The sequence below is a fragment of the Bos indicus genome, chromosome 19 (genome assembly GCF_029378745.1).
Source record: "Bos indicus isolate NIAB-ARS_2022 breed Sahiwal x Tharparkar chromosome 19, NIAB-ARS_B.indTharparkar_mat_pri_1.0, whole genome shotgun sequence".
Taxonomy (NCBI): domain Eukaryota; kingdom Metazoa; phylum Chordata; class Mammalia; order Artiodactyla; family Bovidae; genus Bos; species Bos indicus.
In genome coordinates, this window is record NC_091778.1 from 34,290,513 (window position 1) to 34,307,307 (window position 16,795).

A 16,795-nucleotide genomic window follows, 5' to 3' on the forward strand; every position below is an offset into this window, starting at 1 on the left:
ATGGAAGCAACCTAGATGTCCATCAGCAGATGAATGGATAAGAAAGCTGTGGTACATATACACAATGGAGTATTACTCAGCCATTAAAAAGAATACATTTGAATCAGTTCTAATGAGGTGGATGAAACTGGAGCCTATTATACAGAGTGAAGCCAGAAGGAAAAACATAAATATAGTATACTAACGCATATATATGGAATTTAGAAAGATGGTAACAATAACCCTGTGTACGAGACAGCAAAGGAGACACTGATGTACAGAACAGTCTTATGGACTCTGTGGGAGAGGGAGAGAGTGGGAAGATTTGGGAGAATGACATTGAAACATGTAAAATATCATGTAAGAAATGAGTTGCCAGTCCTGGTTTGATGCACAATACTGGATGCTTGGGGCTAGTGCACTGGGACGACCCAGAGGGATGGTATGGGGAGGGAGGAGGGAGGAGGGTTCAGGATGGGGAACACATGTATACCTGTGGCGGATTCATTTTGATATTTGGCAAAACTAATACAATTATGTAAAGTTTAAAAATAAAATAAAATTAAAAACAAAAACAAAAAACACTGGAGTGGGTTGCCATTTCCTTTTCCAATGAATGAAAGTGAAAAGTGAAAGTAAAGTCCTGGAGTGGGTTGCCATTGCCTTCTCCGTTTAGTTGCTAGTTATATCCAACTCTCAGCCACCCCATGGACTGTAGCTTGTCAGGCTCCTCTGTCAATGGGATTTCCCAAGCAAGAATACTGGAATGGGTTGTCAGTTCCTTCTCCAAGGGATCTTCTCCACTCAGGAATCGAATTTGTGTGTCTTGCATCTCCTGTGCTAGTAGGTGGGTTCTTTACTAGCTGAGCCATCAGGGAAGTCAGAGGAATTTGAGTTATTTTCAAAGAGAATCCATGGTGTTAAAATATGGTCAAGATCATTCCCCGTTTATCACCCTCTTCCTACCAGGTGATCTTATATAATAATAAATCTATTTTCACCTGTTTTGCAGTAATCATCTGGCTGACTGCATGTATGTTCCTGCATGCGTGTACATATTTGGGTGTTCATGTGGATCAGGGTGGGACAAAGGTGAATAAAACCCTTGGAGGTGGAGCTGCTTGTATCTGTTAGTATCCACTCCTCTCCCAGCCCAGCTGTAAGGTTACCCTGTGCTATGGTGAGTGGACAAAGATTTCCCCAGAGTGATGTCAGAGAGAGTAGAAAGGAGCACACAAGACATCAGAAAGCACCCCCACTCCCAGAGCACATCCCTGAGTCCCCTCGTGGCATCTGGAGCTTTTCATCACTGCTACCATTCCATCCCCATCTAGACACGCGCGCACACACACCCTAGGGCAGACTGTAGCCATCTGTCTCCCAGAGGGTCTCCAATCCATTTTTCATTCATTTCTTAATTCAACAACCTCCATACTTCCAGAGGCACCCAGGTTGGGTTTGGGACAAGGACGTAGCCATTTACATTAGGATGCTGTTAGTTACCGCTTTCTATCTAACAATATTACTACATACTTAGTGGCTGAAAATGGCACACGTTTGTTATCTCACAGTATCTGTGGGTGAAGGTCCAGGCACAGCTTAGCTGGGTCCTTGCAGTGGGCTGTCAAGGTGTCAGCCAAGACTGGTTTCTCATGTGAAGACTCTACTAGGGTTGATCCACTTCCAAGCATCTGGGGGTTGTTGGCAGGGGTTAGTCCTCATCTGTCTTTCTGGGCTGACAGTTTCTTGTCTTGCAGATTTCCCATCACACTTGTTTCACCAATGCCAGCAAGGAGGATTCTCCTAGTAAAACAAGCATTAGAATCGTGTCACCTTTGTTGCATTTTATAGGTTAAAAGTAAGTCACAAGTCCTACTCACACTCAAGGTAGTGGAGCAGATAACACATAGGTGTGAATACCACGAGGCTCAGATCATGGGAACCACTTTGGAAAATGGGAACTGGATAAGGAGTACCTTCTTCTTCTTTTTGCCGTTTCTTGTGGATTGCAGGATCTTACTCACCCTACCAGGGACTAAATCTGCGCTCACTGCAATGGAAGTGAGGAGTCTTAACCACTGGACTGTCAGGGAAATCCCAGGGGGTGCCTGATGGTAGGAACTAAAAATCTTTTCCCCAAAAGTTTTTGAAAACCAATGAAGGGTTTTAAGCAGGAAGGTAACATTTTATTCTTAACTTTAGAATGATCACTGGCCAGAACGTGTGGCTAACAGACTGGTGGGAAAGCAAAACTTGACTTACAGAAATCAGCTAGGAGGCTGGTACCTTAACACCAGAGAAACGTCGGTGTCTAGAACTAAGGTAATGGGGCTTCCCTGGTGGCTTAGACATTAAATAAACCGCCTGCAATGCAGGAGACCCAGCTTCGATCCCTGGCTCAGGAAGATCCCCTGGAGAAGGGAATGAATACCCACTCCACTATTACACTAAGGTAATACTGAAAGGAAAAGAGAAACATGAACAAACTGGAGAATGATTTAAAGAATACAGTGAATAGGACTTGGTGATGAATAAACAGTAAGAGTTGAGGATATTCAGGTTCTGGCTTTTGCATATTATTTGTGAGCAGTGATATTATTCACTGAGAAGAGGGACAGGGTAGACAAAAATTAGTTTGAAGTGGGTAGGTTTGTCCAATAACAGAAAGTGAAAGTTGCTCAGTTGCATCCAACCTAGGCCAGAACACTAGAGTGGGTAGCCTTTCCCTTCTCCAGGAGATCATCCCAAACCAGGGATGGAATCCAGGTCTCCCGCATGGCAGGCAGACTCTACCAACTGAGCTATCAGGGAAGCCCATTAACAGAGACTAACTGTGCTCCCTTGAGGGAACACCTCCTTTGATAAATTTAATTTTTATGCTTGCAGAGAACCTGTTGCTCAAATCTGTTGAGCCAGTTGAAACTGGTTGAATCTTTTCAACTCACCGATTTCACATGTGTGAATTTTCAGTATTACAAGTAGTCTACGAACGCATGCACATCGGTCTGCAAATACACCTTTCACACTGACGGCAAAAGATGAGTTCGGGAGAAAGGAGAAGAATGTGGGGAAAGCCAAGTACTCTGAACATCTTACACTGGAGTGTCTTAGGTGGGACGCCTCAGCAGCGCCACGTGCAGACAGAGTGCGGGACTTGCAATATCTCGGTTCTGCCGTTTGCTCTCTTGCGTGTCCGCGGGATCCCGCACGAGCTAAGCGCCCGCTACTCTCGCGAGAGGGAGGCAGCCCTCGGCTCCTAGGATTCCCCCAACCGCGCCAGGCGCGATCCCACCTGCTAAGGAGCGGGAGTCTGGCCGCGCCCGGGGCCTTCTGGGAATCGTAGTTCCGGGGCCGAACGTGGCCCGCCAGCCTAACCCCCTGCTCTTGCGCATGCGCGGCCCCGCTGGCCCGAGAAGTTCGTAGCCTTTGTGAGGCCGTGGTGGGAGGTGAGTTGTCGCTCAGGTGTCGGTTCTCTCACTCGGCCTCGGCGGTACCCCTAGATCAGCTCTCTGCACCAATCCGGGCTGGAGTGCGCGCTGGAGGAAGGGACGTCGAGGGCAGGAACGAGGCCCGGGGGCGCGGGACGGGCGGGCGGGTGGGGGGCTTGATCTGCGCGGCGGCCCCTCGGCGGCGGCCCGGGCGCTGGTGCTCCAGCCGCGCGGTCCCCCAGCGGCAGCGCCAGGCGCTAGCGCCCAGCTTCAGGGATGCTTGTCCCGGCTTTCCAGGTGCCAGCTTCGAGGGCCGAGCCGGCTCGGGACGGAGCGAAGCCTTTTGGAGGAGCCCCCCGAGGGGCGGCGGGAAGGAGGACCACGAGGCCTCGGGGCTTCCCGCCCCTCCGCCCCGAGCGGGCTGCGCTGGGGGGAGAGCAGAACCTTCGCGGCCTGGAGGAGGCGGTGACCATGGAGACTGATGTGGCCGAAACGCCCGGGAAGAGAGGTGAGAGGGGCTGGTGTTGAACTTGGGCTGGGGGCCAGGCCGAATCCTTCCTGATGAACGGGAGTCAGTGTTGTCTGACTCCTTTGTTTGGGGACGGACGGGCTCTTCGAGTGAGAGTGGAGAGCTTGCTGTGGGATCCCCCCTCTTCCCACTCCAGCTGGGTGCACAGCAGACCCTCCAAAGCCTCCCTAAAAATGTGAGCGAAATGTTATTAATTGCTGCTGAGGCTTGGGCATAGCCTCTCACTTTGTCTCACACCTTCTTCTCCTGGGTGACTATACCATCCTAGCCTCATCAGTGGGTCCGACGGTTTAGCTTTTTGGTTGGCAAAAGTATCTTCCACATCTTCCCAGTTGGCTCATTGGTAAAGAACCCGCCTGCTAATGCAGGAGACACAGGAAAGAAAGGCTCGAGCCCTGAGTCTTGAAGATCCCTTGGGGAAGGAAATGGCAACCCACTTCAGTATTCTTGTCTGGGAAATCCCATAGACAGAGGAGCCTGGCGGGTACAGTCCATGGAGTCGCAGAGGGTGGACACGACTGAGCACGCATGCATTTTCCACACCTGTTTTTCCACTTTGCACAAAAACACTTTGATTTCGGTAGAGCAGATCCTTTGTCTTACAGAGGAGACACGAGGCATAGGAGTCAGTGACTGGTTTCCAGTTCTCCTAGATCAAGGCTTTCTTGAAGTTTGCTCTGTGACCTACATCAAATCCACGCTCCTCCCCCACCCCTGCTTGTTGGATTTCTAGGTTCTACCCCAGTCTCAAGTAATAATAATTATTTGGAGGTGGGATCCAGCAGTCTGTCTTTGGACTAAGGTTGCAGGGTGATTTCTTTCAGAGCTGTTGAGCCTGTTTTTCCCATGTTAATTTGATGTTGATTAAGCCTGGTGGTGGGGGGACGGTGCAGCGGGGACTTTAATTTCCAGGCTCAGAGGGTGCCCTCTTCCAGGATCTGTTAGGGTAACAGCAGATGAATGAATTGAAGCCCCGAAGAGCAGCGTTCATGAGTTATTTCCAGATTGGGATGCCTTCAGTAGCAGTGTCTGTAAGGAGCACCAGTAGTACAGTGGCAGGAGTTTTAAACTTGCAGATCTGCGTCACGAGATATATTTGGGTCCTATCATGACTGCTTTCTTGTGTTTAGCGCTGCCTCCCCAGGATTCTCCCTTTTCTCAAGAAAACTGCACAGAAGAGGGAGAAGTGGCAGCTTTGCGCCTCACAGCCAGATCGCAGGTGAGTGGAAGTCTCTGCTGATTATTGAAATTCACCTTATCTCTCAGATCGTGGACATGCTCTCTTCTGTTTGAAGTGGAGTTTCTGTGCCCCGCTAGAGCCCATCTGGAGAGCTGAGTTCTGATTCTAAGAGATGGCTCGAGTGACTAGTGGATTCGGTGGGAAATATTTTCTACTTCTTCACAGTATCTTGTGCATCTAGTTTTATCACTGAGCAGGCATGGAAGGAGCTTTGCCCTTCTTTAACGTAGCAGCTAATTTCTGTACCTGGTATTTGGAAATGATTTTAAAAGATAGTGTGGTGTACTCTTCTTAAAATGTATGTTTCAATAGGGGGAAACAGCATACACGTGACTGTTAAGTAGGAATTTAAGAGAGCACCTTAAGTGCTGGAGTGAATTATGAACATAATTACTCAGATAGTTCAAAGAAATACCGGAAGAGGAAGCCTGTAGAAGGATTCTAATCAGACCTCCAAGATGATGAATGCTCAGGTATTTTAGAGGTGAAGTGTTATCAAGTTGCAGCTCACTTTCCAATCTCTCCCTTCCTCAAGGGCTGATATTAAGAATTGTTAATTTGGGACTTCAATGACAGTCCAGTGGTTGAGACTCTATTTCCACTGCAGGAGGCTCAAGTTCAATCCCTGGCCAATGAACTAAGATCCTTTATGCCCTGTGGTGTGGCCAAATATATATATATTAGAATTGTTGGATATAAGTGATAGTTGTAATATATGGGTGATTGGTATAGTCTTTCAGCTTTCTTTGCATGTCCAAAAATTTTTAATTTTTATTAAACTTGGGTAGGAGAAAAGAGTTCTCCCTGATATGTGTCATACCACAACCCAAAGATTCCTCCACTAGCCTCTCTCTTGGCTGCTTTAATCCAGAGTGTGAAAAGTAGGCCTGGCACATTCCTACCGTTTAGCAAAGTGATTTCTCAGGATCCTTGTGGACTTGGTGGCTTCCGTTGGTTTCTTGAATGTCTTATATGAATATTGAAGATGTTATCACTCAAGAAGCTTTTTAAGTTGCAGCTAATGAAAATTCTAACTGGCCTAAGCAAGTTTATTGACAATTATAAGGGAAAAGCCAGGTCTGGCTAAAATTAAGTTCCGACAGTAGCATTAGAACCTGTTTTCTCCATTTCAGTCACCTTTTCTTTTCTCTCTGTGTGTTTTGCGCTCAGTCTTTTCTTATAGTGCAGGCTGGCCCCTAACAAATTTAGGCTTACATCTTCCCATGTTGAAAATCAGAGGAAAAGAACATCTTCCCTTCTGGTAGTTCCAGATTCCAGAAGTACTGAAAGTTAACTCTAATGGGTATTATACCCTTCCTTGGACCATTATTGACCAAATCTGAGTGTGATGATCAGAGTGTAGACCTGAGCACACACATGTAAACCTGTATCCCACCTGTGGGTTAGAGGTGAGCTAGTACTGCCTGAACTGCGTGGACTAAACGTGGCCGGTATGGCAGCCAGAGGACAGTCAGGGTATAAGCACCAGAAGAAGGGTGAATGCTTAATACATTTCAACAAGAGACTAGTTTCGAGAGTTGTTACAGCTTCAGGATGGATTAAACCTTCTATGGAAATTTTGAAAATTCTCTGTGTGTCCTTTTTGTATTGCATTAGATTTTGTTTGATGCTAATATTGCAACTGTCTGTCTTATTAGAATTTGCCTGGGCTGTGAATCTTTTTTTAATGTTTTAAAATTTTGCTCACAGTAACCAGGTGAAAGGCACAGACATGTATAACTATAAAAGTATGTTATGCGTACTAACCTCACCAAGTTGTTTGCTACCTCTCCCTACTGAGGATAACAGTTTGGTATGTATTTTTCCATATGTTTCCCTTGAACTTGAACTACTGTATTCAGACATGTAGTATACTATGTTTCCTTCCGTTTCTCCACCCACCCACCCAGTCCCCAACTTTGGGGGTTTTGTCTGGATCTCTTTTTCTGAAAAGAGGATGTGTCTGTTTTAAGAAACCTTTTTATAAGGGAAATGAATTTATTCATATTAATATAATTACTTGTGTGTTTCACATTTTTGTTGCTGTGTGATTTTTGTAATTCTGTTTACTGTGCTTTCTCCTCCTATATTTTTTCTGCCTTTTGTGCAGTAGTTTGCATTTTGTTTTTCTGATTTTTTGTTTGTTTGTTTTTCTGATTTTTTTTTTTTAATGGTTTAGAAGTTAATTTCCACTGTCAGTTTAGCTATAGATAGGCAGATTGGAGGATCAAAGTCATTTTTTCTCATAGTATCTTGTTTACTTAGTAGCTTATTAATGATTTTTACATTTTCTAAGGATGATTCCTATATTTTTTTAAGTCTCTAAGATTAGTTCCATTTTGGTAAACTTTATTTGAAATAATTGGAGACTTATGTAGCAAGTGGTAGAAAGATTTCTCATGTATGTACTCCATTCAGATTCTCCAGGATTTAACATTTCACTTCATTTATTACTTTCTTTTTCCAGAATCAGGAAGTTGATGTTGTTATAGTACTATAACATACTGCTCTTATTCATGTTTCCCAGTCCCTTATTTTTCTTGATTTTCTTCCCCTTAATTTCTGCTTTTATCCTGTAATTCCTTCTGTTTCCCCTCATTCTGTCTCTAATTGACTTGTATGCTGTGTTCACTTAATTACACTAATTTTTTAAATGAAATGGAAGTGTTTCTTCGGACACTTTTAGCCTTATGACATTGATTTTTGCCTTTTATTTCATTATTGTTTTGAAATTTTAATATTTTTGTAATTAATTTTTTCAATTACCATCAGTTATTGCTTTTTCATTTCTGTTTTGAAATTTATTAACATTTACTTTGTTACTTTTGCAAATGCTTTATGGATATTTAAATAGAAGTTGTTTTCTATCAAGTTATAGCATTTGGTATATTTATTTCAACAACCTAGAATATTATTCCCATTCTCTATCACTTAAAGAGAAACGTTCGGTACTGGTATGTGTCTTTTTCCAATGAGTTTTTGTATTTTGTGTGTTAGATAAACTCAGTCCTAAGGTGTTTACATATGAACATTTACATTTTATATCTGTACCCTTTCTTAATCTGTTGATGTCATTTTCCAGTTTAATGCTTCTTGCTTTGAATTGATTCCGTGCTTCACTGAGCTTGTCCAGTCACAAGTTCTGTGTAAATTATCTTTCAAATTTTTTATTGGGGACTCACAAGGAGAATTATACAGATGTGCTTTTTGTCTCTGCCTGTATTTCATTTACTTTGCCAAACTGTTTTATTGATTCATTGGTTCCTGTTTTAACTCTTTATTCCCCAGAAAAAATGATAGTCTCTCAGTGCAGAAACCATGGTCTTCCTTTGATTCTCATGTTGGATCTTGGACAGTGTGCCTGGCACATAATTGTTGCCCAGCGACTTTACATGGAAAGTCCAGAACACGTGAGAATGCTTGTCTCTTACTGCAGTCATTCCCCCTGTTGAATACATCTACGCACTTAACTCCAGGACCAGCAGAAACTGAGAGGTGATAGGGAGACTGCGGAGAGACGGATGGTGAACAGAAGTATGTTTTGTGTCTTAGGCATCAGTGACCTTCAAGGATGTGGCCATGGACTTTACCCCAGAGGAGTGGGGGAGGCTGGATCCCACCCAGAGGGACGTGATGCTGGAGAACTACAGGAACCTGGTCTCACTCTGTAAGGACAGACTCTCATTGTGACTCCTGACCTGCTTATGGGGACCTCACTGTTTTATTGGCAGTGAAGTAGCTTAACAAAGCCAGAAATATGTAAAGTGTTGGTCCCTTTGGGCCCAGAGAGAATCTGTTTATGCTCTAGGGTCTTGGTGAAATGTCTGGGCTTGTTTTCTTTTATTAGGAGTCTTTGGATTCAGGTGACAGAAACTGAATTCAGACTAGCTTGAAAGGGAATCAGATACGGTGTCAGGATAATTCCTGCTTATTTTTTAATGACGTGCCATAGGTTTGCCTGAATCTCCCTGTGGGCAGAGATGGCCTTTGGCCTCTCTAGTGTTACATTGTTCTTCCAGTGATAGAGCTGAGGAAAGAAAGAGGGCTTCTGTCCTGGGAGTTTCATCAGATAGGCTCATGTATCCATCATGAGACAGTACTCAAGCCAGGGAAATAGAGAACACTCTGGCCAGTTTGGATCCTGTGTCCACCTCTGTGTGGTGTGTTTGTGTGCAAGTGTGTGCATGCACACACATACATGTACATGTATTGTTCATATGAGGAGTGGAAGGAAGTATCTTAGTTCCTCCCAAATCTCATGTAATAAATTCAATAAGAAAGTGGGTTCTAGTAACTGAAGCAAAAAGAAAGGAAAACATCAGAAACAACTAGTCATAGACCCCCAGGCTCATGGTGCTGCTGCAGGGGTCCCACTTCACCCAGCTCTTTGCCTAAGCTGAGGACTGATGAGCAGTGTCTCCCTGGGGACTCCTGTAATAAACAAGTGAGAAATTCTTTTTTTTTTTTTTCCATTTTTTACAGGCTAAATGTTTGTCTTTTCAAATGCGTGTGACTCCTTACTGTGCCCAGACTCCTGCTGCACATGTTTTAAGCTTCGTTTATAGGCTTCCACCTCCCTTATTCCAGAACTTCCTATGGTGTCTTGTCTTTGTGGATTCAAGGGTTGGGACTGTGCTCTGGGACACAGCTTTATACCCATCACCAAGAGATAAGTTCCTTTTTTTTCCTAATGAGCAGGGCTTCCGGTTTCCAAACCTGAGAACCACAGTTTGGAGAATGGAAAAGAACCACTGCTGCTTGAGAGAAAAGCCCCCAAAAGCAGCTGCTCAGGTGAGTCAGATAGATGGGGGTCTCCAGAAAGAACAATCCCATGGTGGTTTGTTAAGTGGTCCAGTAGTTAAGACTCCTTGCTTACAATGCAGAAGCCATGGGTCTAATCACTAGTCAAAGTACTAAGATCCTGCATGCTGTCTCTACTTGTTTATGTCAGAGATGCTACAGTACAACATGTCGAAAACTGAATGCCTGGTATGTGCCCAAATTCTCCATCCCCCTAACAGGATCCTCTTCCAATAATTATATTAATAACACTCGCTGCTTATCAAATTGTACGTCAGAAATCTGAACAATCTTTACATAACCCCTTCGCCTTTATCCAGTTCTTCCTTGTGTTTATCTGATCACTTCTAAGTATTTCCTCATCATTAACATCCCTCTGTCTCCCTTTCATCTGAGGCCATCTCCCTGACTCCTGTAAACTCCTTATCCCTGTAAACTCCATTCTTCATGTGACAGTGAGTGATGTTTTCAAAATGCAAGTCTGATGGCGGTCACCCTTTTGCTTAGGACTTGTCCATGGCTTCCCGTTGCTCTTTGGATGACAGCCAAAATCCTAGAGGCCTATAGACGCTCGTAAAATCTGTACCTTACTCATAATATCCAGCCCTGCTTCATATCTACTTTCCCTCCGATTTTGTACCTTATCTTAGCAACTGTTAATGGTTTTAGCGTCATTGAACCTATTTAACTCCCCAAATTGTTGAGAATCCTAGCAAGCTTTTGTTTATGTGGGTTATATCTACCAGTAGTTACCATATTAGAAATTAAAAGTGAGAAAGATTTTAAACTATCGTGATTAATTTAGAAATAACAATTATAAACCCATTGCATGTTAACACAAATAACACAATTTAAATAAAAATTATTTCTCTACAACAAAAATTATTGAAAAGAATGGCATTGTTTTACATTTTTGCAGGTCTTTTTGTATATGGCTAATAGAGGACAGCTTTATAATTACATCTGCTTCTGAATGCAGCTTGATGTTATGCATTGTTTTGGTTGGCCTGTACGAAGAATATTGCCTCACGCCAATATTTAGTTAGAAGACATAGGAGTATTTTATAGCCTTTTGAGAAAATTTTGGCTTTTCTCTTGATTATACACCAAAATTGGGCAAGCAGTAGTTTCCTAAAGGTTAGGTGCAAGGTGCATCTGAAACCATATCCATGAACTTTTCATACTCTTAAAATCTATTGATCTTTTGGAAAATTTTGTTTACTGAGTTAGGCAGATCTTCCAAATACTGACACATTATGCAATATTTTAAAAGCACAATTTTCAGTATCACCACTGACCTTATCAGAAAAGCCTTTAAGTATTAGGAAACTATCAAGCTCTCAGTGGGAGTTAAAAGTTTTCCAAAATTCTAATTTCTGCCTAAAAGCTCACATTTTTTCAAATACTGTCAGTCGTTTTCTTTGAAATGGTAGGCTCATCTTTTTTTCAGTTCTGAGAGAATATCTGCCAGATACCCAACATAGATAACATAGTTTGCCAGTCATTCTTTCAAGTAAAAGTGCTAGTCTATTTAAAAAGGAAAAAATGACTGATTCCACAATGGATGGTTTTCCTCAAGACAAGCACCATATTTTGATATAAGTGGACTTGCATTATGAATATTTCCTATTTCATCATCTAGAATGTTAAAAAGGCGTGTAGTCAAAGTTTAATAGATTAAAATTAATTTATTAAATTAATAATGTTTCCTGTTGTTTCCATAGACATTTTTAGGTGAAACTGGCTCCCCCCCTGCTTAACTGAGAGTACACAGTAGGGGAAAATGTAACAGCTACTAGTACATCTGGTGTTTTGTCCTGATTTGTGCCTAAGTTGTGGGCAGTTTCACCACCATTACTTTTGCAACATAAATGCAAATGTCAAGACAATGAAAAAGGCCAATAAGATCCAAGTATTATTTTGAAAAGTTTTGAACCTAGAGACTCCCAGAGATCCACAGACCACACTTTGAAATCACTGCCCATACTAGCCTTATATCAATTTATATTTTACAAACAACTTATGTAGCACCTATGCTGTATCAGGGTCCTCAGTGTTTTATAAATATCCTCATTTAATGCTCCTTGAGGTAGGTGTTGTTTTTATTCTTCATGAAGCAGATACTGGTTTTGCCCCAGCTTACAGATAAGGAAGCTAAAGTAGAAAAGTTAAATAACTTGGGCCAGGTCACATGGCTGGAAGTGGCAGAGCTGGTTTTAAATTCATGCATTCTTATTTCAGAGTCCATGCTGTCAACTGCTGTGCTCTTCCTAAGTGCTGCCTCTCACCTTGGGGCTTCTGTACATATCATTTCCTCTACCTGGAAGGCTCACCTCTGCATCTGTACCTGTTACCTGCAACACTCACCTGGACCCCAGCCCCACTTGGATTTCAGCTCAGTGATTTACCTTCTCAGGGAGGACCCCACCCCCCATCCCCCTGGATTCCCCTTATAATCTTTCACAGCATCACTTGCCTTTTATTTCTTACTAAGGTGCATTTTTTATATGTATTCATGGATGTCAGACTAAATTTTTTTCTCCCCTTGTGTACATAGGTACTGTTTGTTTTTCCCCAGAGCCTAGCATATCCAATAGATAATCGTTGAATGAACAGATAGATGAGTAAATAAATGAACAAAGTTCATCTGGCTGTGTGGAATGAGACAGATCTAACTTGTCTTCTGAATGTTTAATAAGTCACAGGACCATTTGCTTTAAAAACCAATTATTTTAGTTCACTGACTGAAATTCCACCTTTGTATTGTCCTTAATTCCTTTATATACTTGATTTTGTTTCTGAAATTGCTCTTCTGTTTCATTTTTTGTTGTTTGTTATTGTTTAGTGGCTAAATCATATCTCTTTTGCGACCCCATTAACCCACCAGGCTTCTCTGTCCATGGGCTTTCCCAGGTAAGAATACTTGAGTGGGTTGCCATTTACTCCTCCAGAAGATCTTCCCAACCCAGGGATTGAACCCGTGTCTCCTTCATTTCAGACAGATTCTTCACCACTGAGCCACCTGGGAAGTCCACCTATCAAGCTACCAGACTTTTTTTTTTCTACCAGACCTTTTTTTAGGCAACCAAGAATTTATCTGGTCAAATGGATTTCACTGAACTATTTATTTATTCTTTGGAACTATACTCTTTATAAATTATTTTGGCTTTATAATTTCATATTTAACATAAAAATTCTAATAGATGTATAGTAGATATATTCAGAGAGGTTGGCTACTGTCCCTGTTCTCTTGTATTCTGTTGCTCTCTCTGTAGGTAATCTTATTTACTAGTATTTCATGTATCTGTCCTTGATTTTGGAAAATGTAACCAAGTATGTTGATAATATCTATATCTCTCAAAGTAGCAAACCAAACACACTCCTTTCTAGTTTGCTGGGGGGTTTTTTGTTTTGTTTTGTTTTTATTTATTTATTTCACTTTACAATATTGTATTGGTTTTGCCATACATTGACTTGAATCCACCATGAGTGTACATGTGTTCCCCATCCTGAGCTGGGGTTTTTTAAGTCTATTTAATGTATCCTGTAGATCACCTCCTAGCAATTATGTAGTGATCAATCTATTTTTTTAAGTTGCACATACTCCATTGTGTGTATACACCATGATTTAATCAGTTCTCTATAGTAGAATATTTGAGATGTTACCAGTTTTGCTACCTCAATTAGTGTTGTAATGTTTAGCCTTGTGCAGGTATAATTTAATATATTTGCCATTATATCTTAGGGAGGTCATAGATTTTTGAATAGAGACATTATAAATGCATTCTTAGGGGAGATTTTAAACTGAAAATGGAGTGCATAGTAGGATTGAGTAAGGCTGGGTGACTGGAAACTTAGAAGTCATCACTGTGCCTGCACCAAGGTGGTGACTGCCTGGCTGTTTCTGATAGATAGCACTTGATGTTCTGTTAGAGGCTGTTCCTCCCCTGTCCTGATCTGGGATACTCATTTCCTGCTCATCCAGCAATATAGCACTTCCTCTCCATCCCTCCTCTTGTCTTTCTGGTCATCTTTTGCCCTATTCTGCCTCCTGGGTCAGATTGTGTACTGATTTATCTGCATAACTCTGTACTTTCATTCCCCTCCATTTGCTTCTCTTTGCAAATCATCTTCCAAGAGTCAAATCCACTTCCTCATTGAAGCTGTGCCTTTCACCTTCATTAACTCTGACCCATTACAGAACTGCCATTTTGTCAAAACTCAGAAGACGAAGGAAATTTACATTTCCAATTTCTTTCAGACTCGGAGACTAGTCCCAGAAGCAAGGATTCAACTTCAGTGCAAGATTTTTCCAAAGAAGAATCATGCCAGGTTGCAGTCATAGACAGGCTGACAAGGGACAGTGTCTGTGACTCCAGCACAGAAACAACTCTTGACTGTGAAGACTGGTTGGAGAATCAGCAGGGAAGTCAGGAGAGACACTGGAGAGGAATGTTCACCCACATGAATTCACTCCCAGAAGAGAGAGCCCCTGAGCACGACGTTTACTGGAAAACCCTAGGCCAGAAGTCAGTCCTTCTCACTCAAGACAGAGTTCCCAAAGGACCCTATGCTTTCCACACCCTCGAAAAAAGACTGAAACAGAAATCTACCTTAATGAAAAAGCAGAGGACCTATAAAGAAAAGAAACCTCATAAATGCAATGACTGTGGTGAACTCTTTACTTACCACTCAGTGCTTATTCGACACCAGAGGGTCCATACAGGGGAGAAGCCCTACAGCTGTGCAGACTGTGGGAAATCTTTCAGCCACAGGGCTAATTTAACCAAACATCAGAGAACTCACACAAGAATTCTCTTTGAGTGCAGTGAGTGCAAAAAAGCCTTCACCGAGAGTGCATCCCTTGCCATTCATCAGAGGATTCACATTGGAGAGAGACCGTATGAGTGTGGCGAGTGTGGGAAAGGCTTTAATCGAAGCACCCACCTTGTGCAGCACCAGCTGATCCACACGGGGGTGAAGCCCTATGAATGTAACGAGTGTGATAAAGCCTTCATTCATTCCTCAGCACTCATTAAACATCAAAGAACTCACACTGGAGAGAAACCTTACAAATGCCAGGAGTGTGGGAAAGCCTTTAGCCACTGCTCGTCGCTTACCAAACATCAGAGGGTTCACACTGGAGAAAAACCCTATGAGTGCAGCGAATGTGGAAAGACCTTCAGTCAGAGCACACATCTTGTCCAGCATCAAAGGATTCACACAGGAGAGAAACCCTACGAGTGTCACGAGTGTGGGAAAACCTTCAGCCGGAGCTCCAATTTCGCTAAACATCAAAGAATTCATATTGGCAAGAAACCATACAAATGTAACGAGTGTAGCAAAGCCTTCATTCATTCGTCAGCCCTTATTCAACACCAGAGAACTCATACTGGGGAGAAACCCTACAGGTGTAACGAGTGTGGGAAGAGCTTTAAGTGCAGTTCATCCCTCATCAGACATCAAAGGATTCACATGGAAGAGCAGCCCTGAAAAATTACTTGAGTGCAAAGGAATGTAAGTTGGTGTTATTGCTGTGTTAAATACCTGAGTGGTTTAGGAGGAAGACCCAAAAAATGCTGCCTGAGAAACAGTTCTGTGTGCATCTAATTCTACTCACATAACACAGTAGTTTTGAGCCATAAACAGAATGTTTCTTCTATCCATTGATTTGATCATTCTGAATGCTTCCAGCCAGAAATCTCAAAAGTTGATCCCTAAACCACCATCCCACTACCCATAATGCTCTTTTGTAGAAATTTAGAAAGTCCTTGGCAGTGGATAGCAATACAGTCATTGTGAAGTCCAGTTCCCCCTCTTTGTCATGCCAAAGCCTGTTACTCCATCTCACTGTGTAAGAACATCCTTATCTTGTAGGTGAGGCTGAGGGTTCATATCCTCAATTATCAGGAAGACACAGAGCTGTTTATTTTCAAATCCAAAGTGGACACCCAGCTATCTGGAAAATGTCGTTTCTTTTACATTAACTATAAAAATTTAAAGATTAGAGTTGAAATACACTCTGGCTTCCCTCCCAGCCCCAAAGGCTGCTGTCTCAATTGATGAACAAATGGGGTCTGAGTTATGCCCACATGGATTAGGCTGACACTTAGATGGTTATTACCCCTCTGCTGGGTACATCCTCACTTCACACTTCTTGGAAGTGACCTTGAGATAGAGAAAGAGTTGGAACGTTAACTGTAGTTTTTTTTCAGGTCCCTCTTTCCTTATCTTTGACATTGAATGAATCCTTGGTTTTCTGTACTACAGAATTAGGGAGATTTCACTCCTTTACCTCATTCTGCTGTGTGTAAAGTAAGTTTTGTCACTTTGAGAAAAAGCCCCTGGGATATGGAGAGTCTAGAAAGTTGACTGATTCAGTGTGCTGTTCCATTTAGAGCCCCAGGCAAGAAGAAGACCTGGAGCAAGCAGCTCCAGGGCACAAGAAATATATCCTCAGACCTCATGTTATGCACATTTTTTTATCGTCGTTCTGTGTATTGGTCTTTGTCATATCCCGGAGCCCTGGAGAAGGTAGAAAAGGCAAAGAGCCACGCTGATCTTGACATAAGTTACATGGGTGACCAAAGACCTTGTAGTGGGAGGAAACACAAAAGCAAGAGTTCAAATAAATATTTAGCAGGACACCACACAAATGTCTTGTTATAGACTTTTTAAAATTGTTACAGAGACTGAAAAGATGATTATAGAAAAGAAAGAGGAAACATTTGCAGATTTCCGCTCTCTTCTCCTAAATCCTGTCCTTGATGAACACTCAACAGCCAGCCCACGCTTTTCCCCTCCACGTTATCCCCATTA